Source organism: Larus michahellis, chromosome 7, assembly GCF_964199755.1.
Source record: "Larus michahellis chromosome 7, bLarMic1.1, whole genome shotgun sequence".
Taxonomy (NCBI): Eukaryota; Metazoa; Chordata; class Aves; order Charadriiformes; family Laridae; genus Larus; species Larus michahellis.
The window spans coordinates 54,547,160-54,572,973 of NC_133902.1; positions in this window are offsets into that span (position 1 = coordinate 54,547,160).

A 25,814-nucleotide genomic window follows, 5' to 3' on the forward strand; every position below is an offset into this window, starting at 1 on the left:
AGGGTATCCCTTGCTTTGTTGGTGTGGAGCTCACCTTGGCACGGCATGCTTCACTCGATGGGGAGTAGAGGACGAACGAACAGAATTAAGGATATAAGATCAGGGCCACAGGCTGTCTCACTCCTCACCCTCTCTCCAGAAGTCCCAGCACTGAATGGCACAGGCTAAGAAATAGGGGGCATTGCCTTAGACTAGATTTTTTTTCTTTAAGGTCTTTTAGAGCATACCTGAGTCTCAGGTTAAAGTTTTTCCCAGACACGAGACAGGGAGAAATTAACAAAGCCAAAGTCTAATCCCAGGCTGACATTGCACTTCAACATGTTTTTTTCTGGGTGGGTTTCCAAACCGAGGAACACACAGTTAAAATTTGTTTGGGGTGTTTCCCTACACAGTAAGTTTACGGAAAGGAAATTCACTTCTGTGACAGAAGAGAAATTTCCTGTGTACGTCAAATCACTTCAGTCTTTTGGGGTATCATGAAGAACAGGTTATCCAGTTTTAACTGGCATGTCAGAGAGCAGATTTTAACTACTAAGTAGGAATTTGGTTACAGGAATCAGGGTTCTCACCGTCATTTTTGTGAAAAGTGCCACTGATGAATCATGTTGTGGCAGAAATCATCAGGCAATTTTGGTAACAACAGTCTTAAAGTTTTTTTGTTTTTTTCCAAGAGAGGGCAAAGCAGAATTGTGGAAAAAAACACGATATTGTTCTTTGTTCTCCTAAAGAGCGGTCCTTTGAGAGAAATTGTCAGATAGTTGAGAAGTTGTTCTTTCATTGTATTCACCATCTTTCAAGGCAGTTTCCAGGACACAGTAGCTTTCTGGGAACTGAACCATGGTACAAGGGTTAAAGTTTTCAGAAGAATGGATTATGGATTGCCTGCATATGACTTTTTCCTATTACGAGATTGATGTGGATATGTATAAAGTAAGTTAAACTCAGACTATAGCCACACTCTGCTTCACTGATTTCTCCTCCCTGAGAGCCACTCTCGGAGCCTCTAAGGGCAATTCCAGCCCTCAGATGTACGTAACTTATTAGAACGGCATTGAAAGTCTGGCCAATTAGTGAAAGCATAAATCTGAATTAAAATATCCACTTCTGAAGATTTTTGTTTACTGACACTGATTACGATCGCTCTTGCTTTACCGTACCCCAAGAAGGAAATCGTGCAGTGGGTTTGCATGGGTTTATTGGTAAATAATTGATATTGTGTGTCATTGGCAGTGGGTACAGAAGATTTACAGTGGTTGGAAAGGTGAGGGGAGGAGCTGGCAGTTCACACTCCAGTAGTCAGAGCTGCTCAACTTAAAATTCAAGCTACGTTCCCGTAAACATGAAATATGAGGATGAGGAAGTGATTTAAATTTATGAATAGGGAATAATGTTCTCCCGCTCTAAAATTCTCTTACCATTTGCTGTAGCTAATGATGGAATGGTTTGTGAATTTACTTTGTGACTAAAATACAGATTTAACCAATTCTGAGCTTTTAGAACATCAGAGTTGGATGGCACGCCGTAAGATGTAATTGTCAATTATCGCAATACATCCATAAAGACAAAGTCATTAAACAGCAGTGAAACTGCAGATGGTTTGAAAGGTATCTAAAAGTTTCTAAATTTAGCCCAATTAAAATAATAGACCAGCGTAAAAAATAGTGCTTTAAGGAGTCTGAGGGGGAAAAAAATGAGACTAGTGATCTAGTAGTCTGTACTCTGTATAAATAAAGCTCTAAAGATGCAGAGACAAGAGACCTTAATTGAAGTCCATTAAAATCAATAGAGGAATAAAAACTGACAGAAATAGAACAGGAAGGAAAACATGCCAGGGGAGTTTCAAAGTACGGATTGTACCAAGGGAGTTTCAAAATATCGAGTGCCCACCTGCAATTTCTACTGACTTAACAAGCACTATTGATGATCAAGAACTCAGAAATCCATCTCCTGCTGAATTTTGGCATGAAGTCTTGCTCTAAGGACATTATTCCGTTGACCTCACTCCCCCTGTGATTTCACCCCTGTCCCTCCTTCTTTCTTTTTTACAATGTGTGGACTATAAATAAGTAATTATGCTGAATCACTCTCTCTCTGCAGTGCAAAATTCTCTGATCTGCTGCATTTGCTTCACCTAAAAGGGCGGAGAAAAGTATTAATGTTTATCCTTAGGCTTGTGACTAAGTAGCTCGTGAGCACCCAATATCTCTAAAAATACCGATGTCACTCAGAGAATACTTGCTTCCAGCCTGACCTCCTGTTCCTTGTGGCTACGAGGATCCTGAGAAGCCTCGTCGAGGTATAGGGACTATATAACAACAGTGCTAGCCTTTGTGTTCTCAATTCATGAGCCAGGCTTCAGCAGCAAAATATTTTACTTTTCTTTGTTCTTTCCATCTGCTTTTTTAGCTTCTAGTGTCATTTTTCAATATTTTCTTCCCATCTATGAAGAATGCCGGTTTTGCCATTCAGGGAAATCCACTTTTAAAGGACGTGATTCTAAGTGTTGAAGCTTTAAGAAAACATTAACTAGCATGAGATTTGTAAGATGCAATTAAATGAGATTTTATTTGTATACCTTAGAGGAAATTTTCCCTTATTTGCCCGACTTTTCTCTCTATTAAAATAACGCAAAAGAAAAAAAAAATAATAAAAATCCACAGCATCTCCACATAGTCATCATCTGAATTCACAGTGCTCTAGTACCCAGTTGACCCATTGGTGATTATCACTATGGCCAGATAGTGCTTATTTCAGGAAGAGCACCATAGTTGATTTTAAACTGTGGAATACATATAATTTTAATACGCTACATCGGCCGGATTAACCACTCCTTCCTCTTACAATATAAGTAGTCCCATTTATTTCAGTATGGCACAAAATTAAGTTAAGGAAAAAATAAAAGAGAGAATGGGTCAATGTAATAGTCAGGAGACTGCACAGCCTGCACCGCTCTTTCTCTGCTCCACACAAGACAGGCTGCTGTGATAATTTTAAGTCTGCCTGATCAACGATGATGCAAAATGCGGGCCAAATGCTGTACACCTTGCTCGTGCCAGCAGTCCCACTGAACCCCGGTGTTTATAGCAGTTTCTGTACTCCATCAACCGGATGCCATGAAATGAAGTAGGATAGTCCATTAATTTCTTTTACTGCAGGACTGGCAAACTGATGAGCGCACCAATTTATGTGCTGAATAGGGGGCTGGGAGGTAAGAAACGCACCTGATAACCGATCTTTACAAAACAGCTCCACTAAAAATTGTCGTTAATCAATAAACAGCAAAATGTATTTTTCAGAGGAATATTTTCCAGTAAGAAATCAACCACTGAAATGGCTGTCAGAGGTAACATAGAAAAGGCTGGAAGTTTTCCCATTTCCAGTGAGATGTTTGTATAAATTGGCTAATAAACAAAAGAAACAAGATTATTTGGCAGCCACCCTTAAAAGAAATTTTAGGCCCATCAAGCAAAGAGATGATGTGTTACTGCGACTATGAGCACATCCCTGGCTCACAATTTCCTTTACTTTCATTCGATAGGCTAATTAATTCCCATTTATGTTTAAGTAAATGATTCTTTGCCGCATTCACTGACTAAGTTCTTATTGGATAAACATAAACAAAATTTATGGATAGCACTAAACCCAAGTCCTTGGACTGCTGAGAAGACTGTCTTGAGATTTCAGCCTTCAATTTCTAACTTCTTAAGAAGTCCACAGTAAGTAATGATGCTCCGTATATCAGCCTGATACTGCCTCTGCACATTAGTGCTGGTTAGATGGTGTCCATAACTCCTGCGATGCTGAAACCCACACTAAAAACAACTACCATCATGAGGCTTTTCTCCCTCAATAAAAATGTTTCCTTAAGTGAAGCCTATATCAAAAGAACTTGTCTAACTAAGTAGCCATTTGCTGAACACACTTTGGGGAGCAGAATGGAGCAGAAAGGCACGAGTTTCAGTGATCTGAGCTGCTACTCTGGCTTTCTTTCCTCTGCTGTCTTACAAAACATAAGCCCAAGGGTGGGTGAAGTTTCATAAATTAACCTGGGAACTTGTACGTACCTATGTATTATCCTGATTAAGCAATCTGGCACTTAAAAATATCAGCAGAAGTGAAGTTTTCTTTAGTAACATTCTTGTAAACGCTCATTTTTTGATCCTTAGGCAAGGGCATAAAAATAAATATTTATGAAATAGAAATCATGATTATTCAGTTTCGCATCTATAATATGTAGCAATCACATACTGCCCTCGCCTTTGGCCAGATTTGGGCAAGTAAAGTGAGTGTGAACCTGACTAATGGGCACTGTGCTGGTGTACAAAATCTGCTTAAGAAACAAAAGCAGGCAGGTATTTAAAAGGCAGGCAAACAAAACTACATTTTCGCTTAGAAAAGGATTGTAAAAAAGGAAATGGGAAGCAGGCTCTGAAAGAATATTTGTTCTTAGCAGATAGGCAGGCATTTATAGAGAATATCCAGACTACAGGGTCATTAAAATAAAAATGGGGCAATTTAATGAAGAGAACAAAACACTTCAAGAGCACTGGAGTACATTTTACATAATGAAGAATTCAAAGAAAAAGGAGGAAAAGAATGAATTTTAAATACTGTTTTCAGTAGTAACTATCTTAAAGTCTCTAATCAAAAAATGAAGCCTTTATACAGAGCACAGCAATTCCAGCTATCAAATACCGTATGTTTGTTTCTTTCTCTTTCTTTTTCTTTCTTTTTCTTTTTCTTTCTTTTCTTTCTCTATTTCTCCATTTCTTTTTCTCTCCTCCTCGCTTTCTTCTCACACATGCACGCTATCCCTTTTTCATAACTTTTTCCATGCTTGTTCTTTTTCTTTTGTTTTGCGCAAGTTATTTCTAGAAAACTTTAAGAAATATTTGAAGTGAATGATGACATACTGAAAACATACGCAAAAAGCACTCCTCTTTTTTTTGTTTTTTTAACGTCTTTCTAAAAGCATGGTTGAGTTTTGACTGTGAATAGTTATATTTAGGGCCCAATTAGGTAACATGACCTCGATGAAACGATGTGCTTGGTTACCTGCTAGACTGTATTTTGTAGACGAGGATGTCTTGCAGAGGGCTTAGGTACCAAAGTGCTTTGGCAGCAGAGGTCTGGCAACAAGATAAAATAGGAAATTATGTAGGTGAAAATCAGTTATTTGTAGCTGGGCTCCATTTGCTGGGACTGCAGACCCTGAAAGGGCTTGTATCACCCTCGACAACAATGCCATTATACAGGAGATCTCTAATAATATAAATAAGATCACATTCAACCGCTTACCAACCATGATCACAACCAATCATTTCAACATCACACATACAGCATACAACCCTACAGCAAAAAGTCTGGGTAGCTTTAAATCATTTATATAAATCATTACTCTTTCGAGTGTTTTAGTTTGTCTCTCTCTCTCTCTGATTGTATCTCTCCTTTTTTTTTAAGGTTTACATAATTTATCATTATAAACAGTTGGGAATAAAATTGCCTACATTAGAAAAAAATAAAGCATATAGGTCAGAAATTGGTTTATTTTATTTTATCCCCAGAATTTACCAAAAACACCGAAATCACATAAACACAAGGAACTTTAAACTCTCTATTGCTGCCCAATTTGGTTAAGCGAAGAACAAACACGACAAAGCTGTGGATGGAAGCAAAAAAAACTGCTGTTGTATAATTTACAACGTAAAGAAACACACGCACATCTCACCTTTCTCTCTTTTTCCCACCGACACCATGCTTTGTGAAATAACACATCTTGCTAGACATATTTGGATGTCATGACGCCCACAAGATTGCCTATAGAAGACAACCTAAAATGCTACAGTGTCCTTTCATGAAAATGGTTTCTGTTTTCTGCTCTTATCATGGCAGATGAGCTTTTTGGTACACAGACTAGTTCCTAACAACATTGCCGATCTCGTTAACACTCTAAATATCTCTGAGGCAATATGAAGCCTCCAAAAATGATTAATGCCCATTGACATAATTTCCTTTTCAAGTGAAACCTTAAAAATTTTTAAAAGGCTGATACATTGAGCTTTTAAAAAGGCACTGAAGATTAATTGTCCTCTATCACGTCTGTAGCTTCTAAGACTTCCAAGCTGTTCATTTTCATGGAGATACACATTAGAGAGAAAATTAAAGGTTTTAGATTGAGCGTGAAGATTGTTAGATTGCAAATAATAAACCAAATGTGGCTGTCTGTATAAACTAAATTATTGGGATTTTTCAGACTCGCCTACAAGAATGTTTCTTTTGTTACTAGTTCTACCACTTCTAGTAAATCAAGATTTCACTGGAAGGAAAATAAATCCATTCCTTGAAAAAACTTCTTGTAAAATGAATTTAAAATAGAGCTTAAATGTTTGGTTTTCAGCAAGATGCTTGATATAATACATTTTTACTACAAAAACATCAGCCTGTATCTTCCTCCACTGGGGAAAGACTTAAAAAAAAGGAATTATATTGCATTAGTGTCTCCTCAGGAGACTTCCTCTTTTCCAGTTCTTTTAAGATATCTAAAGTCCCCAAAAGAGAATCACTTATGACAGAAAAGCAGAAAAAAATCAGAAGCCATTTTCTTACAGCTTCTGTGGACTATGGTTTAAGTAAGAGTTCTTCTATTTTTCACCCCGGAATCATTTTCACTCGGTTATCAATATTGACAGTTTTACTCGTTTAGGAAAGACGTGATTGGCTTTGGCAGGTCGTTGCGAAGGATGCGCCAAATTGTGTGCAGGTCCCAGGCTCTCTGCTCTGATTCCCATCCCAGAACATTAAATCTCCACTTTTCTAGCAGGTCAGATGCCGCCGTCTTCTCCTGAGGAGATCAATTTCCTCGATGCCAGTAAATGAACGAATGAAGACACCGCTGTGTCAGAAATCGTTGCTGGATACTGGTAGTTCACACTAACAAGAGGAAAGAAGCCAGAGAGTGATTCCTACAGTTAACCTTCACACATACACAGATGGGCCTGAGCAAAAGAAAATGCCGCATAGAGCAAAGCCATAAAGGCAGTATCAGAAAGACAAATGTTCCTGATGGAAAACGATCCTTCACCACCAGGTCATTGGTTCAAACCCATTCAAAAAACTGCAAGAGTAAGAAAGGTTAAAGGATTGAAGTTACTGAGAGCCCAAGGCTTTAAAAGAGTTTCCCTGTCCTCTCTGTATATACTTAAAAGGAAAAGATAAATAAGCAGCAATAGCTAAGAGTACCTGGTAAAAATTTCAATGAAACATGAAGAATGTCCTTTTAAAACTACCAAAAAATAGAGTTAATACATTTCTCGTATACTCCAGCAACCTACTTCTAATGATAAATATGGCCACAGTATCACAGGAATTACGGAAGGTAAGACTTGAGTGGGAAAATGAGCACCGCTCGTAGTAACAATAGTATGTAGAAAATGGTGATAAAAATAAATAAAAACAAGATGTGATATTGATGCATGCTTCAGAAGATGATCTGAGAAGTAAATAGATAGGGGAGCAGTAGATGTAAATGAAATAAAAATTCTTGATATAAAAATAGTATATACTGCAAGGTCATCCAGCCAGCACCTCAATCGCACCTCACAGTTGAGCACACGCTTGCCAAAACAGTCAAACCCCGTTGGCACTTAGACTGGAGTAGAGATGACTACTAGAGACTTTCTATGAAAAATATTAGCCTAAGAAAAATTAACTCCTTTCAGATACGCCACTGAACATAGACTTGAAAAAACCTGCACAGATACCCAGGAAATCCCAGGAAGTTAAAGTATGGTGCTTTTTCAGGGTCTTTCTCTTCTACTCATTCAATGTTTACACTATCTGCAACACTCAAAATAGCTTTAGCTGCGGAGTAGGTTATAATATTGTCTTTTCAAGAGACTTGGATTGCTACATTTTCTGTACTGCTGTGACTGTCTTTTAGTAAAATTATTACTGAAGTATCTTTATTACCTCAGAGAAATTTTCAGTATGTCCTAGAGTCGCATAACCTGGGTAACGTTTTTAAACTGCATCAGTTTTTGTGGCGCAGGTCATGGCACATACCTTAAGAAGGAAATAAGATGCCTAATCATGGTTAAATATCTGAGTCTACAAAATTGGGAAGCAGTAATCCTACTGACTTTTTTTTGGCACTTTTGGAAATTCTGCCTTTCATGGCATTTATAAATGCTGCCACTTAATTTTTTGGTAGAGGAATAAGAAGGAATAAACTTCACATCAGATGTTAGTAAACTCAATAATGTACTTCTGGAAGAACAATACTTCTTAAGCTCTTTTCTCTTCCTAATGTTGAATAATATGTGTTGCCTACATGCAGTAATCTATTCCACTATTCACTGTGTTGAAAAATTATTCATTTATACCTCTTTTTTCCACTGGCACGAGATTTTAGTGTTGAGTCTTAAGTTTTGATGCACGGCTTATTGGATAGATGACAGAACCCAGCATGGCAATGAGCACACGCAAGTAAGAGGGAGCAGAATCAAGCTTTCTGGGCAGCACAATGAGTACTAGGCCCCGTTGGATGCATTTTCTCTTTTGCTTGCAAGAACAACTGCACCATTTCCTCACGCTGAGTCTCAGTTAGAATTCAGGAGCAAATGGGGAGAAGTCATTGACAAGTTTTTTCCAGCACAGAAAGTTATTTTAATTTGCTAGTAGACTGGTTTTCATACAACAGCACCTTGACATCTGACACGGTATGCTTCCTCTGTGACTTAAATTGTTTTCACCAATTCTTACACCACCATTTGCTTAACTCTCCTTAATGGTTCAGTTACCAAATGAGATAGAGGAATATACTCTCATATCCCTTTAAAATATCCAGGAATAATTAACCTCTAAAGTAAACTTTTGCTCTACTTTTCAAGGAATCATTAAGCAATAATGGAAACAATAGACTTTTTAATTAAACTTCACTGGGGAGGCAATCCTGGTATCTGCTGAGCTTGCCAGATGCCCTGACAGAATTTCCCAATTTTGCTGGCATTTTACTACTTTTTCTCCCTGACTCTCACTGAACTCTAGCTTTATTTTGAGAGTCTCGATGTTGACAAAGATGTTCCCAGCAAACTGAATTTTCATCTCGCTTGCAGATGTTTTCTGGCTGCCAGTGTCACCTTGTGCACTCCAAGTGCTTGTTGGTCGCTGCCTTTCTTATCTCAAAGTGGTGGATCAGGGAGCAGAGAGGGAAACACGTATCCTTTAAATTTTGCTTTGGGCATTGGCTCTCTGCTCGTATTTTCTCATGAATCACTTGAGGTCCTGACTTCTCCAAGAGCAACCCAAACTTTTGAAGGTATTTCCAGTAAATTTCAAAGGGATGGTCCCTTGAAATTTGGCCACCATTACTGACCACCTTAATCTCTGTTCAGGGATTGGCAGGTACAAAATAGTGATTTGAGGGACTCAACCTATGAAGGATCTGCTGGGGAAAGGACCAGCAGAAGAAACACCAACATCAGCAACTCTAGATGTTATCTCCTTTTGAACAGTCTGTACAAGAGCACAGAAAAAGCGCAGAGTGAAAAGTGGACCAAAGAGGTGGAGCAGTAAATTAAGATGTCAGAAGCAACGGAGCATGATGAGTTTATGAAGTCTGTGTTAGATAAGTGTAATGCTTGAAATGTAGGAAAGAAAGTTGCTAGAGAAGGACACACACAAAAAGAATGATCAGAGCTGGGCCTATATTTGGAAGTTAGTGAGGGTGGTAAAACGTTTATAGGTTTTCAGTGTCTCAAAGAGGGAAAACTAGAAATCAGGTGATGAAACAAGAGTAGCTCCCCCAAAGGAAAAATAAAGAGAACTTACCTTCCATGGTGCATTTGGGTGCAGCAGAAAGACAAATCTACTGCCAGGCCACGTCATGTTCCAACCATCTGCAAAGGCATAATGATGAAGGCACTAACACAAGTATCTGTTAGTGGCATAGCTCTCCTGAAAATGCTACTGCTGATTTTTTGGAGTCTTCGGTAGGCAAGTCCAGAGGCAAAGTCAGAAACAAAGGACATAGCTCAGGCACGGTGCAACAATTACTCCTTCATCCCCAATCCGAGAAAAAAGTGTAAGAAAAGGTCTTAATAAACTCCATGTGGGGAAGTTCCAACCTAGGTTAGACAGGTATATCAAGATGCCATCATAAAAGGATCTTAGGAAATGACTAAAAATTGTGTTATGAGATTAGTATGAAAAGTGAGGTATACATAATCAATAACTGCCTGGATGTGCAGAAAACCTTGGCTGTGAAAAATCCATAGGACACAACTATTTACAGTATTATGAAAACTAGATCCTTAAAATCAATCTATATTTTAGCTGTTATTTCTTTTTTTGTGCAGTTATCCAAAAATTTAGGTTCCAACCTGTCCTTTGCACCTACACTAAAAATTAAAAATAGACCTGTGTTACCCTCTTCTTCCACCTGTTTCAAGAACGACATTCAATTCTGACATAATAAATACAAAATATATAAATGATACATTTGGGTTTTTTAAATTCTACTTAAGAAAAAATAATTTGTTACTTGAAAATTACAGTTTTCAAACACCAGGGCCTTAAATTTCTGGCCAGGTGATTTTGATGGGAATCACATTGGCCTACTGCCAGGCATTACATGAAAAATATGCTCTGAAGCATCTTCGTTAAAATTATGAAAAGAGTGCAGTTCAGCTGAATCTAAAAAACTTATCCTTAAGTAATCTTGCCATGACTTTTCATTATGGTGCATTAGTTTAAAGAACACATTGAACCCAGGCTAAATCAAGACTTGATTTAAAAAGGAAGAATGGTGAGTTTTGTAAAACTTTAGAGGTGTCAGCATCTGTACATCTCTTTTTCCCAATAACCATGCATTGCAGTAACAGAATTTCTACCCTCAGCTGTGTCACTGAGAAACCATTTGGTTGGCATTTTCTACAGGCACAAAAACAAGCCCGATAAAGAATGTCTTAACATAAAGTCTGCAAAACCAGCTGAGGCCCACAACTGTATGAGGGTCATTTGAATAGCAGAATAAATAAGTGACCATTTTCCGACTCTGACCTGTTCATTTCTCAACTCACATAATTTGAGAAGTGCCGATTTTTCCCTTCCAAATCTTCCATCGTCAACAGTGTACCTAGCAGTCTGATCTAATCCTCCCAGCAGTTAATTTCCATTGAGTTCAGCAAAATGTTCAAGACTGCCTATTTTCATCTTTTGTTTATAACATGAGCTTTTAGAACGGATTCCTGAGGATACAGCAGAAGTTTTTCCTTATGTGTTTTTGTAGTTTATTCTAATATCTGTGAAATCTCTCTCAAATATCAAGAGATGAAATTTAATTTTTATGCCTTTTCCCGTAATAATAATTATTATCATTATGTTAATGCATAATTAAAATATTAATATTACATACATTTTAAATAGCAAAATCATTTCTAGTCTGAACTACACCTGAACTGTTGCTACATAACATCAATAACTGGGAATTCTTGTCATAGAGTTTAATTTTTCTTCCTAATTTCTCCCTTACACATTTTCTGCTCCCAGACTCTCTGTGGCCTTTTGGGGGAATATTCTCCTTTCTGGACATACGTGTTACAGTGCTGTGTCCATGGAAACTGGAGCCCCAAACAGGCAAGAAAAACAGAACTGCAGTTTTTGCCTTCTCCAAGACCCAGCGCTTAGCCCCAAATCATCCTCTGCTTTTTCCTTATCTTCCAGATAATTGTTTGTTTCAAACTATTTATTTTTTCTTCTGAAATGGTTTAGTTTTCATCTTAGTTTTCAACTATTTTTAAAGGTATAAAGATTGATTACATTCTCCCCCTTTCTTTTTAGCTGCCATTTGTCACTGTTGTGAAAAACATCAAAATGAAGGCTACTTCTATTAAACGGGAAACACTATAATTCCCATGCAATCTGTCCTTGTATAAGAAGAAAAGCAGAAATAGACTTTCCTCCATGGCTAGATTTGATTTCCTCACATAAATCCACACCTTCACACACCCCACCCACACATCATTTCATACATGCTGCCAAGTTAGTGAAATGCTACGGACTGCAAGCAAATATTTTAGAAACAATTGCAATTATCTTGTGAATGGCACCCTCTGATTAGCTTTCTTATAATCAATCACACTGATATCTGATTCAGAAAAGCTCATTTATGCCTCTGTAAAAGCAATTAGATGAAGACCTTAAAAGAACAGATTAAAAGGTTTGAATACTCGGAGAGGGTAATTTAAAAATATTAAAAGGAAATTACTTTTTAATTTTATGTATTCATCTATTTGTAAGTTAATGAAATTAATGAGGCAAGAAATGAAATGGAAACCCACAACTTTGCATTTCTATAGTTAGTTTGTTTGCCAGGAGCAATCCCAGAAAAGCCATATTTACTACCAGTCTACAGCTAAAAATAATAAATAGTCTAACTACAAGACTATTTCTATTAAATACTTCATCTCTTTTCTCTCATATAATCTACAAATATCCTAAATATCTCCCTGAAGGAGTCTCTGCTGGCCAGCATGAGGCTGAAACCCTACTGTAAAAGTATATGAAGTGACCCTGGAAAAATCAAGCATTTCTATTAAGATTGTTTTTTCCCTTCTGCAAACAATATCTGCTCAACTTCCCGTGTCAACATAACTTTGAAATGAATCATTTGAGAAACCGAAAGCCTAAGAACTGTGAAAAAAGCAGTTTTCGGAAGATATGTGTGTACTTGAAGTGTTTCCTTCCTACTGCTACAGATGGGGAAAGATTTGCTTGTTTCTCTCATCTTAGCTTGAAAAAATCAGCACAATCAAAATAAGTATAAGAAATGGGCTAAAAGTCAACCTGCAGCTCCTTTGCAACCATTGAACATCTGTAAATTTTGATCAAGCACCCAAGCTACGGATGGATCTCAGTGATTGATTAGCCCAGGTACTCTAACGAGATAGCTGGGCAGCATCTCCTGCTGCTGACATCTTGTTGAGCATTTTCAGTCTACAGCTGGTTCTTGGTAGGCTGCCATCCTCAACCCTTCTCCTTAAAAAAAATAAATTGTAATTCCACATCCCTGCTCTGGGACACAGTAATATATATGAGGAATTAATTAGAGCCTCAGGGATGCAGGTTGGGTTATGTTGCTTACAGCTGGTTTTGCTGCAGGCAGGATCACATCTCTGGATTAGGGTGGGCTATGCTAGGAGATAGGAGGTGCCAAGCAGGCAGTAGCAGAAAGTTTTTGGTTGTTTAGGCCCTAAAAGCCTTCATCAGTGACTGCAGACACAGAGCGAGGGAATAAAAACTGGCAGTGTTGAAATGAAGCAAAAATGGGAAGCCCTGCTCTTGAAAATTCTCCTCCTAAATGTTAGGAAGGTCATCAAATATAGCCTTATTCAAATAAGTATTAATATTTGATGAAGATCTGAACCTCAAGATCTGATTTGGATTGAAAGGAAGGGAAATAAGAAACTTGGTTTTTTGATAAGCAAACTAGGAACATTTCTGTAAGAGCTCACATGTATCAGAGAACTGTGGAGGCTGGGCAGAAATGTTGGACTTTCTGCCTACGTCCTTAATCTCTAAAGAAGCCAATATTCGTGTCAGAGCCCTGGTGTCTGTTAATCCATTTAATATTGAACATGTATGTTAACAATTGTACAATGTAATTCAGAAGCGGAGAAAGACTGTATTTCTCAAAATTCTTCAAGCTTTCCGGCTCATTTCCTGAAGAATTTGGAAGAAAAGCAAGTCTGACGCTGTTGCTCATGAAATCAGTGGGAGTCACTTGGTTGAATCCTAAGCTCCTCTGGGAACACCCTTAGAAGGAACACAAAGGGGAACATGAAAACCATCAAAATCTGAATTATTACATCTAAAGTAAAAAGGAGTCAGTAAAATTATTCAAAGAAAGTGACATCAGTAGCCCATAGTTCTTGTGAGGAACAAAATGAGAAGATAACTTTTGAGAAAATTAGGAAAAAATACACCATCAGGGATGTGTTCCGAGCTAATATAACACCAACTCAGAACATATTTTGCTTTTACTGGAAGCTATGAAATACTTAATTAAAAAGATCGTGTTGGCAAGAAGTCTTTTTATTAGTTATATCTAATCACAAGCAATTACTGTAGTATTAAACAGGTAATATACCAAAAGTGTCATTTATTGTTATGAGATTCTACGTGGTTTGATGCGCTGCTTAATAATACCAACGATGGTGATAATAACAATAATGGACAAAGCACTAGCAGGAAGCTTGTGAGACCATTCCCTCTCTTTTCCTGCCCAGAAGAAATCCTTCCGGCAATTTTGGATCTCAAATTGCACTGCTAGTACTCAGCCAGGTAGACAATCGCTAGCTTGCAGCATTTGGGTCTCACCTCATCAAATATGAATGTTTTCAAGCTTCTCTATATCAAAAAGAGGTGGGTGAGCAGCTCCCCTTTGCTCTGAACCAGATTTCCTTGCTGGAACCAGATTTTCCTTGCTATTGGCCCCCCCGTCCTTGGAAACCAGGATGCAGCATGGCTGTTCCAGGGCTCCCCTTAAAAGCACCTAGGAACCAAGCCTGGGAAACCCTCCTTGCATTGATATCTTTCTTTAAGATGAATGTTTACACCAGATTTTTTTCGAAGTAAAGTAACTCCTCTGAAATGAATGGCTGCAGATGGACACACAGCACTTCAAAAGTGGAGATCTGTTATTACATGCTCATTAGTCACTCTGTGCTTTGGCTGATGTAACAAAGATATCGATCTGGATTTAATAATAAAATCCTGTAGGTATTTCTTTTCTTAATTTTCCCCATTACTTTTACACGTAGACCTTGACCCTAAGAATCCTTCCTGTACCCCATTTCTCTTCTGCTAAGCAAGGATCCACTATCTCCCCTGGCCTATGAGTTTCCTTCTTCTCTTACTGATCTCATAGTTGAACAGGACCTATCTATTATTAAAATATCCCTTCTCTTTTTTTCTCCCATTTAAGCCTTTTAAAAATGCCTCTCACAGGGATCTTCCCTTTTATAATTTCAAGACACATTTAAAAAAACCTCCCAGGTCGCTCTCAGCAGGTGAGTTAAGTGTTCCACTGTGATTTTGTCCCAAACCAGTGGCTATGTTTCAGGTCTGATGGTCGTCCATGTGCCTGAATGGTCATCAAGCTTTAACTACTTTCTATTATTTCTAGAGAAAATTATGCTAATGGCAGATTGCACAGGACTCAGTACATATCAAAGCATCCAATGAAGGAACAAATTTAGACCTTTACCCAGAATTCAAAAATCCTGCATAAACAGATTTACCTGCTAAGTTAGCTGTGAATATAAGTGGGTAAGTGTAAGCGCTTATGTAAGTAAAATAAACAAATAAAGTAGCAGGGTGTTCAGCCTCCTGAGCTGGAAGATAAGGATGGAGAGCAGAACAACCCACCCATAATCCAGGAGGAAATAGTCAGTGATCTGCTTCTGCACCTGGATGTACATAAATCTATGGGACCGGATGAGATTCACCGAAGAGTACTCAGGGAGCTGGCAGGAGAGCTCACCAAGCCTCTCTCCATCATTTATCAACAATCCTGGTCAACAGGGCAGGTACCAGATGACTGGAGGGTGGCTAATGTGACGCCCATCTACAAGAAGGGTCGGAAGGAGGATCCGGGAAACTCCAGGCCTGTCAGCCTGACCTCGATACCAGGAAAGATCATGGAGAGGATCATCTTGAGTGAGCTCTCACTGCAAGTGTAGGGCAGCCAAGGGATCAGGGCCAGCCAGCATGGGTTTAGGAAAGGGAGGTCCTGCTTAACCAACCTGATCTCTTTCTATGACCAGGTGACCTGCCTTCTGGATGCGGGGAAGGCTGTGGACGTTGTCTATCTGGGCTTTGGTAAGGCCTTTGACACCATCCCCCACAGCATTCTCCTGGAGAAGCTGGCGAATCATGGCATAGACAAGTGTACTCTTCGCTGGGTTAAAAACTGGCTGGATGGCCGTGCCCACAGGGTTGTGATTAATGGGGTGAAATCTTCTCGGTGGCCGGTCACCAGTGGTGTCCCTCAGGGCTCAGTTTTGGGGCCGGTTTTGTTTAATATCTTTATCAATGATCTGGATGAGGGGATTGAGTGCACCCTCAGTAAGTTCGCAGACGACACCAAACTAAGTGGGAGTGTTGATCTGCTGGAGGGTAGGAAGGCTCTACAGAGGGACCTGGACAGGCTGGATCCGTGGGCCAAGGCCAACTGTATGAGGTTTAATAAGGCCAAGTGCCGGGTCCTGCATTTCGGTCACAACAACCCCAAGCAACGCTACCGGCTTGGGGGAGAGTGGCTGGAAAGCTGCCCAGTAGAGGTTGTAGGGGTTTTTTTGTGTGTGTGTGTGGTTGGACTCGATGATCTCAAAGGTCCGTTCCAACCATGAAGATCTTATGATTCTATGATTCTATGACATTATATCTTTAGTACACTAACCTAAATTTTCAAAGTAAAAATTGGATTTAGTACATATTAGTCTGAAGATGGAATTTGGCCTAAGATATTAAAAAACCGTTAAGCATATTGACAGTGCACAGCAGTAAAATATTTAATTTCCCTATTTGCAGCAGCCCACTAGCCATATTGAAAATTTCAGGTTCTCTTCTGCAATTAACTTTAATTGAGAGGGTTTTCGAACTAACTGGAGTCACTTGCAAGATAAAAAAAAAAATTCTACTGAAAGGAATCTATTACTGTATATTTTATTTTAAATTTGAAGGACATATCCTTTGAAAGTTTAAATCTAGCCAAATTTTAAATTTTCTTTATGATCTCTGCACTATTTTTAGAGGGAGAGATTTTTATTTCAGTGTCTGTAAACCAACACAATCTGTTGATTTTCTCACCTACCCAAATTGTTATACATAAAGTCACGTTATCTTCTTTGATGCTTTCTCATTGACATTGGTATCAGTGATATTAAGTATATTGGCACCTCTGTGATTTTAGGTGTGTCAGTTCATCCTCAGGTATTTATTATTTTTGTATTTCTTATTGCTATCTTGTGTTTTTCTCAGCAGCAGCATTCTCACCTCTGCTCACATCATTGTCTAATACAATTAATCAATAGGAAGTGCTGGTCTGTACAGTCACTGACTCATAAATATTATAAAAGCTCTGTCATTGCACCCTGACAATATCAAAATTACAATATCAAAATGTATTTCTATTAGTCACACAGTTGCTTCTATGGAACCGCAAATACATCTTTTTTTCATGGAAAAAAATGGACTTTTTGGTAGAGTTTGATATCCAGAGAAAGAATTCACTGTATCTCTCCCATTTCGCTTGTTCTTAATTTGCTTCATAGATAATTATATTCAGAATATGGATATTGTAATGACTGAATCTTTATTTCAGTGACAGTTTGAGATGGAACTGAATCTGCTCAACAGAAAATGAATTCACAGTAAATAACAAATTACCTTTGTCTTACAAAATAAAATAAATAATGGATTCAAACTTTATTGAGAAGAAGTATGGAATGTTTTCAAAATGTTAATTTAGAAAATTGTATGTTCACATTTATTTCATGCATTTCAGGCTGATCTGCAAATGGAATCACTTGTTAACCAAAGCAGAACAGAGAAGTAATAAATTTGCAGAAAAACTTAGAGTAAACCTAAGTGAAAAAATATGTATTTTTCACTATGAAAATATTTCATAATAGTGGGAGAAATCCATGTCAATTCCTGCGTTTCTGTTTTCCACTACATTGACAACCTTTGCACTGTGATCTTAGCTCCATTGAAGCCATAGTATAACACAAAAATCCCTCGCTGCAGTAAAATCGAGCACTTTGTGAAAAATGTAGCACTCCGAAAATTAAGGCCTTGAAGACTGCAAACACTTTTTGTTTCGCCCTGTTTTCTTATTATTACCTCTGTGAGCCCTCAGAAACCTTCAACTTATTTGTCATGGAAATTGTGAACTCATTTCTGGCTCTATTCTCTTGACCAACCACCAATGCAGAAGACAACACTTATCTTCGTATTTGCAAAGCAGAGATTTGGAGCTATTATTTACCCACAAAACAGACATAATATAGGCAGCAGCAGCCAATAACTGTTGTCATGATCTCCACATTTTGCTCCAAAATATTCCAGTCTTTGGAATAAAAACATTGCTGGAGCTGGAAAAGCCCTTCATTCGCAAACCCCTCAGTAGGACTATGATTATTCTAGTGGTCCCTGCCAATAAGTCAGGACATTTACTTTGGCCAGGATTCATATGTGTTGACAAGGGAATGAACAAAGTCCTAACCCACTTTACGCAGGCCATGAAATATTCCCATCAAAGGGTAACACCGCTACACTAAGACGGGCTGTTTTAAGAGGTGAAGAATGCTGTATAAGCATGAATCCTTGGAGCAATTAAATCCTTCAAAAGGCAGCCATATAACAGGATTTAATCTAGAATAAGAAGTAAAAGACCTACATTCTTGGGTCACATATGAGATAAAGCTCAAATTCTGCATTTTAATTTTTTTTTCCAATAACTTATTTGAAGAATATTCACTTTATTCAACTGCCAGAACCTAAAGCTTTCCTTTGATCCTACTTTGGCGCAGGCACAATATGCCTCATTGTAATCCGAATCCTCTCTTTTGTTTCCTGTTTAACATCAGACATTTTAACAGAAGAAAAGAAGTCCCTCTTCCATCCAGGTCTCGAAAACATCTTCTCTGCATCTTTTTGCTTTACCTCTGAAACTGGCAGATCTCACAAGTGTAAGACTGTGTCTCCAATTTTTCTGTTTCCCTGCCCCACAGCTCTTGCATTCACAAATCTGCAGTTTGAACCCATAAAACACTCTCTGTCCTTACCTTGTGGAAAACACCAAACACATGCGTGTTCTAAATTTGTGTTCAGTTCCCAATCACATCGAGATGGTCCAGTTGAGGTTGCTGCCATGAACTCAGGCCCTCAGATTATTCACCCTGACAACAGAGAAGTCAGGCTTTAAATCTAGGCTCACTATCATTGACTACAGCTAGGATTTATGACTGAGCTTCTCTTAAATGCTTATATCAATGAATCATAATTGCTCTTCTGGGACAAGCTGGGTTTTGCTATTCAAATCTTCCCACTGCAAAATGAGCTGGCTGCCCTTGACAGTCACATTTTCAAAAAAGTTTCATAGATTTGCTTCATATAGGCATTAAATATTACCCAGGCTTTTGATCTATCTGTGACACAGCAGAGTCCTGTACTCCACGCAGAGCAACGTCATGGTGCCCCGTAAGGGGTGTTTTTGGAAAACGAGTCCCACAACAAAGCAGCCCACCACTATGACTGACCACTTCAGATAGTACAAGAACTGTTTTGTAAGTGGTTATGAATCCTTGGTGCCATGTATTTCTTGCTGGAAGGTCTTATAAGGGATTATACAGACTTCTAAACACCTTAATATTTCTTCTCGTATTCTCCTCCGCTCATTATCAATGACCTCAACTGTTGCATGGAGTTGTCCATCTGTTCTACACAGGCTTCAAATCATTGCATCAAGCCACATACTTTTCATGTTAGCCTGCATTTGTATTTGAGACAACAAGGTTGAAATATTTAACTTTTCCCTTGCAAAGTGGTGATTTAGTTAATTGTTGACCTTAGCTCCTTCTGGAGTTTATTCCTGGTTTGGGCTTGTCACAGTGCTTTCTCCCAAGAAAGTTGTTTCCTGTCTACACGAGATAAACAACTACAGCAGAAAGTTTCATTGCATCTTTCACTGCATCTTGACAGAAAATCTGTCACTCATATTGCTCCTCACTAAGTTTTAATTACTCTTTTAGATATCCTTTAGGACTCAGGTTTTCCTGACCATCTTGGAAGAAAACTATAAAATTTTAAATTTGGTTTTGTTTTCATTTCACTCTAATGATTTCAGTGAGGGTGGACACGTCTGGATTGCAGAGGAATATAACAATTTGACTGTGCACAAAACAATTAAATATTTTCTGAGTGCAAAAGCACTGCACATTTTCACCTCACTTGTTCAGAGCGATATAAATGAGTGGGTCAGATGGGAGTCTTTATTCTTTCTTTTTAAATGTCTACTAATGGAGCAATTGTCAGAAGGCTGAGTCATACTGTAAATGCATTTCTGACCGAAGGCCTGACTATTTCAGCACACCTCAGAGCATCCAGAGAAGTATGTATAATTTGCATCCTCTCCAGTTATTCAGCAGACTCCTGTAATTCTCTCAAGAGCACGGTTGGAATGAAACTAGCAGACATGGGGAAATTGTTGGAGTAAATTTTGATCTAACTGAACTCAAGCTACTACTGCTATTATAGGAAGAAAAATTCCTTACAGAGGCCACTTACAGTGGCCTTACAGTGCATCTTGACATCAGAAAGGTATCTGATGATTATTTATTTTCGGCATAAAGACTGTCTTCTAAAAGGATACTTAATTCTCTCCTTTTTCATATACAGGAGAGGGAAAAGAGCCACCAAAGGAGAGGGAAAAAGTGGAGGAGAGAACAGTGGTATTAGTACAAAGTAGAGCCAGGGCATTTTGATCAAATAGCTCAAGAAGAAGTAAACTAAGATTAATAGAGCTTCAAATTACATTTGAAATTATTAATGCAAAGTGAAATCACGCAAGAGATATGGCGAGAAGATTTAGGATTACTCACTTAAGTAGAAAAAGTTTCAAGAACTACATTGTCCCTACCCCTGAAGAGTATATATCTTTCATAATTGTTACTCAAATTTAAAGCATTCCATACACTTTTTCTAACCACACTTTTTCTAGATGGGTGGATGAAAGAAGGTCAGAAGTTTAATAAGTACATAGGAAAAGAAGGGACAGTTAGCAAACAAAAGGAGCAGACAGTGAGAAAGAGGATGTTAAACTAATAAAAAGAGAGGGACTGGGATATTTAGTGGCTTCTGCAAATACAGAAACAGTTTAAAAAGAAGTTAAAGACTTTACATAAAGGGCTTTTTCAGAGGAAAGATGTATTTGCAATTTCATCAAATCCTGAAATCAACATCTGCTTTCCTATAGATCTGCACGTCTTCCTTCCACAATTTCAAAAGATTTTTTTTTTTAAAAAATAACCTCACTAACTATTTTCTTAACTTTAATTGTCGTTGAAGACCCTGATCTGCTTTGACAGTCACAGTGCATCTATATGCAGCCTCTCAGCTGAGAAGGAGCTGAAGCAGAAGGAAGGATTTTTCTAGACCAGACTGCTAGGACACAAGTTTTTGGCTCTGCAAACAGGCTCTGACTCTCAAGTAGGTATGTGCATGTGCTTTCACAGTGTTTCAAATATTTTTAGCTTTGGATTGCCACCAACTTGTAAACTTTCTGTGTGCCTGTGCACATTAATTCTTTTTCTCACTGTAAACTTCCTCACCTTTAGGGAAAAAAATGGCTTCAGATTATGTTAGGAGAGTAAACACACAAAGCCCAAGGTCTAGGTCAAACATTGACTTGGAGAAACAATAATTGTGTCAGTAAATTATTTCTGGCACAATATCTGTCACCTGTTTCAAAAGAGTTGAAGGCAAACATGCCCATTTCTCAGCTTAAACAAATCTGGCCTCCATGCTGCTGAGCTGGCAAGAGATGGTTACATTTCTTTTCTCCCTTTTTTTTTAATCAAGTTTTAAAAGATCCTTGTTGCCAGGTTTCAACAACAGCCATTTTAAGCCCTGGGGTTTTCTTTTCCTGCCAATTTCTGGTTTCTTCTTTGTTTTCTGAAAGGGGAATTTGAGGGCTTTGCTCTGCAGGAGATTGGACAGTCGCTTCCCTTGTGCTCATGCCTCCCCTTCTGCTGGAGGGTCAGTGTCTGGGAAGGACTTAAAACTTGGGGAATCAGTAGTGACTAGCAGTCAAAGTACTCAATGCAAGAGTTTGTGTAAATATTAGGAAATTAAAATCCTACATATTGTTAGGACTATTGCATAGGAGAATAATAATATTGAATAGATGTATCCTCACATCTGTTCTGGAAAGCTCATCTTAAGTACATAGTTCAGGACTCACTGAATGCAGCAGCTTCTTCTGTTGATGTACTAGTTTAAAGCTTAAGCGCAGTGTTATTATTAGTTGCTTCTCAGTCTGCTTCTCACTTTACCCATTTCTGAAGTTTTTTAGACCAATCCTGTTATTTTCCATCCTAAATGAAGAAAAACAGATGGACAAGATGGGTCACAGACAGCCTTGAAATGATGCTGTATTCTCCAAGGAAGGGATGAAATCCTGCAGTTCTATCATTTATGAGTGGTTGTTTACTTACACTGCCTCATAACTAGACCTTGGAATTCATTAATGACTAAAAATCAAAGACCCTGTAGCAAGCATTTATGTAAACCTCAATGAGTAAAAAAAAAAGAGTCATGTGTATCTTTCATATTAGGGTATAGGAGAATAATAATATCAAATAACCTAGAGTATGCTGCAATGTAAATGTATCAGCTGTGGGTCTGCATAAAAATAAGAAGACACATAAAACTTTATAGCCAATGTCTTTTTAATATTCTAAATTACTACATAAGTATAAAAAATTATTTTGCCTATGTCCTGTTAGCCAAAGAGGCCAGAGGTCTAATGTTTCATTTTATAAATTTATTTTAAGAAATAAAATAAACTGTCTTTGAAGTGTATGCCAATGCAAAAAATAATGATTATATGAAAAATCCTTAGCATAAAATGAAATTAGACAAGAAATGATACAATGTTATTTGAATGACTAGGTCAATTTAGACTGGGGTCATGCTGCATTAAGGGAAGACATTAGATAGGCAGGACTATATTTTCCCTTCCTTTAGAGAGGAGTGAAGTTTATTTGACTCCCACAGCTTAGCAACACATGTGACACAGAGGAATGTTATTTTTCACTGCCATTTTAGTAGGAAATGAAAGCCGTTCCTCTTGAATGCAAGCCTTGCTGCTGTGACTCATGTATTCTTGAGTTTGGATTATTTGAAAAGGCTATAGCACTAGTCACCTCAGCAAATGAAATCATCAAGGGCAACCGTATCTTGCCCATTCAACATTTTAGCAGAAATAAGTCTCATTTTGTAAACAAGCACCCCTTATCTGCTGATCCTTTACCCCTTCTCTGTACCTATTCCAGTCTGGGTTCACCTTATCTGAAGATGGACAACAGGCAACGTATACGGCAACTCACTTCAGGGTCTTATTCAGTAACATAAATATTTCATTGTCTTCTCTGGAAAGAGGCAGCCCTACAGAGCAGCTCACATGCAGCATGCAGCTGAATTCTATGTGTTATATTTTTACTGATCATCAAACTGATGACTTCATCACCATCTTCTCTACCTGAACTAATAATTTTCCATATCGTACCAAATCAGATATTTTGCTGAAAGTCAAAAAGCTGAGATATCCATTTACTTTTCCTTTTCCTTTTTTCAAAACTCTGTAATGCCTAAAAACATTGTGGTGGTATAGTAAATTTATGGAACATTTTACTCTACTTCCTCATATGCATTTTTTTCATTCCAAATGGAGATGGAGGTGAGCCTAGCAGATGTACAGCAGTGGTCTCACGTCTTGCCTCAAACCTTTTTTCTCAAAGCCTCCTTGTAGGGGTTGAAAAGGCTACATCAAAATGTCTAGACAATGTTTGTGTGAAGTTGCATGTCAATAGATAAGATTATTCAAGACTCTCAAGACCTTAACTTATCATTCAGTTACATGGTTGGCATCACTTTGAGCACGAAAAATGCAAACTAAAATTGAGCTAATGAAAGGACTGGTTTTTAGACTATGCATATGCAATTTGTTGAACTCACTGCTGTCGGACGTTGTACCGGGAAGGAGTTTAGAAGGATTCAAAGGAATGGTTGGACATTGGTATGGATGGAGTGAATGTTGACTGAACATCAACTAAGGACATAATGAAGGGGCTATGAGCCCTTGTGCTTCAGGCTGTAACAGTTAACTGTGTGTTTGGGTGGAAACTACTGTTATGATTGGGTCTTTCCATCGCCAACAGTATTCTTGTACTTTCTTCTGAAACATCAAGCAACACTTCAAGAAGCAAAGGATGCTGCAGTAGATGTGCCATACGACAGTTGTGATATTCCAATAAACAAACCCAGAAAATCAAACCTCATCATTTTAAACCTCTTAATCTAGTCTATCATTTATTCTGCCTATTCTGTTTGTAAACTCCATTAAAGTGCATTAACAAACTATAATACTGAAGGCAGACAAAAAATCTAATTATCTTTTGTTGCAAAGCACCATATGCTTCTTTTAACTTCAAATAATAGACTGAAGAACATTAGTATTTTAAATGAATCTTTGATGAAGTTGAACAAGAGAGAGGAAAAAACAAGTTAACCAATATATTCCAGATACATTGTTTTTCACTAGATGGGTTTACCTTGTCACATACTTATTTTGCAGCATACCAAAGGGTAAATGAAAACAGGTGACACGCTTAGTCACTTTTATGTCAGACATTATTTTCCTTCCAGCTGTGGCCTTGAAGAAGTTTTTGTTCAGGGTTTTTTTTATTATTACTGTATTTTTGGCATGCTCATCTAGTTGCAAAAGCACCAGATGTCTCCATTGGCTTTTTGAATGAACAAGCAAACTAGAAAATAACATTTTTAAACCCCTTCATATAATGCACACATAAAGGATGGTCCTGTTCTTTGGGATTTATTTTTTACTCCAAAATGCTATACTGCAAAAAATAAAAACCAAACACCTCAACCCACCAACACAAAACAACTCCCCCTCAAAGCCATACCTTGTTGTGGCTGATGACAAGTATGGGTCCACTGAACTGAAGATTACTTATTCAAAAGGAGTGAAGCCAATGCATTCCCTCTCCATCCTGCTGGGTGCCTGTGTGTGCCGAAAAAAGCAAGGCCATGTGAGTGCAGAAGTGGGGCCATCAGCCCACCCCAAACCATGATCTTCACCCAGGACGTCAGACACTGAATTTGTGCTGTTGGCACCACCCAAGGGATTTCTCCAGCCCATATTTCAAAGAGGGGCTCATTGCCCCAGGGAGTCTGAACAAACGCCCAGAGTTCACCCCGCTTCACCCCTTTCTCCAGTGGGCTGGTGAGCCACGTGTCAAATGTGGTGTCCATTTTTCCAGGGGTATCTATAAGAAGATATGTTGCCTTTTTTCAAATGTGAACCCTTCTGGTGATAAGAACGGTATGGAAAAATAGTTGTTTAAAAATATTTCTATTGCCCACCTCTGAAATTTTCCTTTTCCTCTTCCTTCCTTGTTCACAGGTGTCATGGTTTCAGCTGGGATAGAGTTGACTGTCTTGCTAGCAGCTGGTATAGCGCTGTTTCAGATTTGGGACGAGAATGGTGTTGATAGCACACTAGTGGTTTTCATTCTGGCTAAGCATTCCAGGCCTTTTCTGCTCTTCTTACTACCCCACCAGCGAGTAGGCTGGGGATGAACAGAAGTTGGGATGTGACACAGCTGGGACAGCTGACCCCAACTAACCAAAGGGCTATTCCATACCATACAACGTCACGCTCAGTATATAAAGCTGGGGGAAGAAGAAGAAAGGGGGGAATGTTTAGAGCGATGGCATTTGTCTTCCCAAGTAACTGTTATGTGTGATGGAGCCTGGCTTTTCTGGAGATGGCTGAACACCTGCCTGTCAATGGGAAGCTGTGAATGAATTCCTTGTTTTGCTTTGCTTGCATCTCTGGTTTTTGCTTTACCTATTAAACTGTCTTTACGTCAACCCACAAGTTTTCTCACTTTTACTCTTCTGATTCTCTCCCCCATCCCACCATGGGAGGAGTGAGTGAGCAGCTGCGT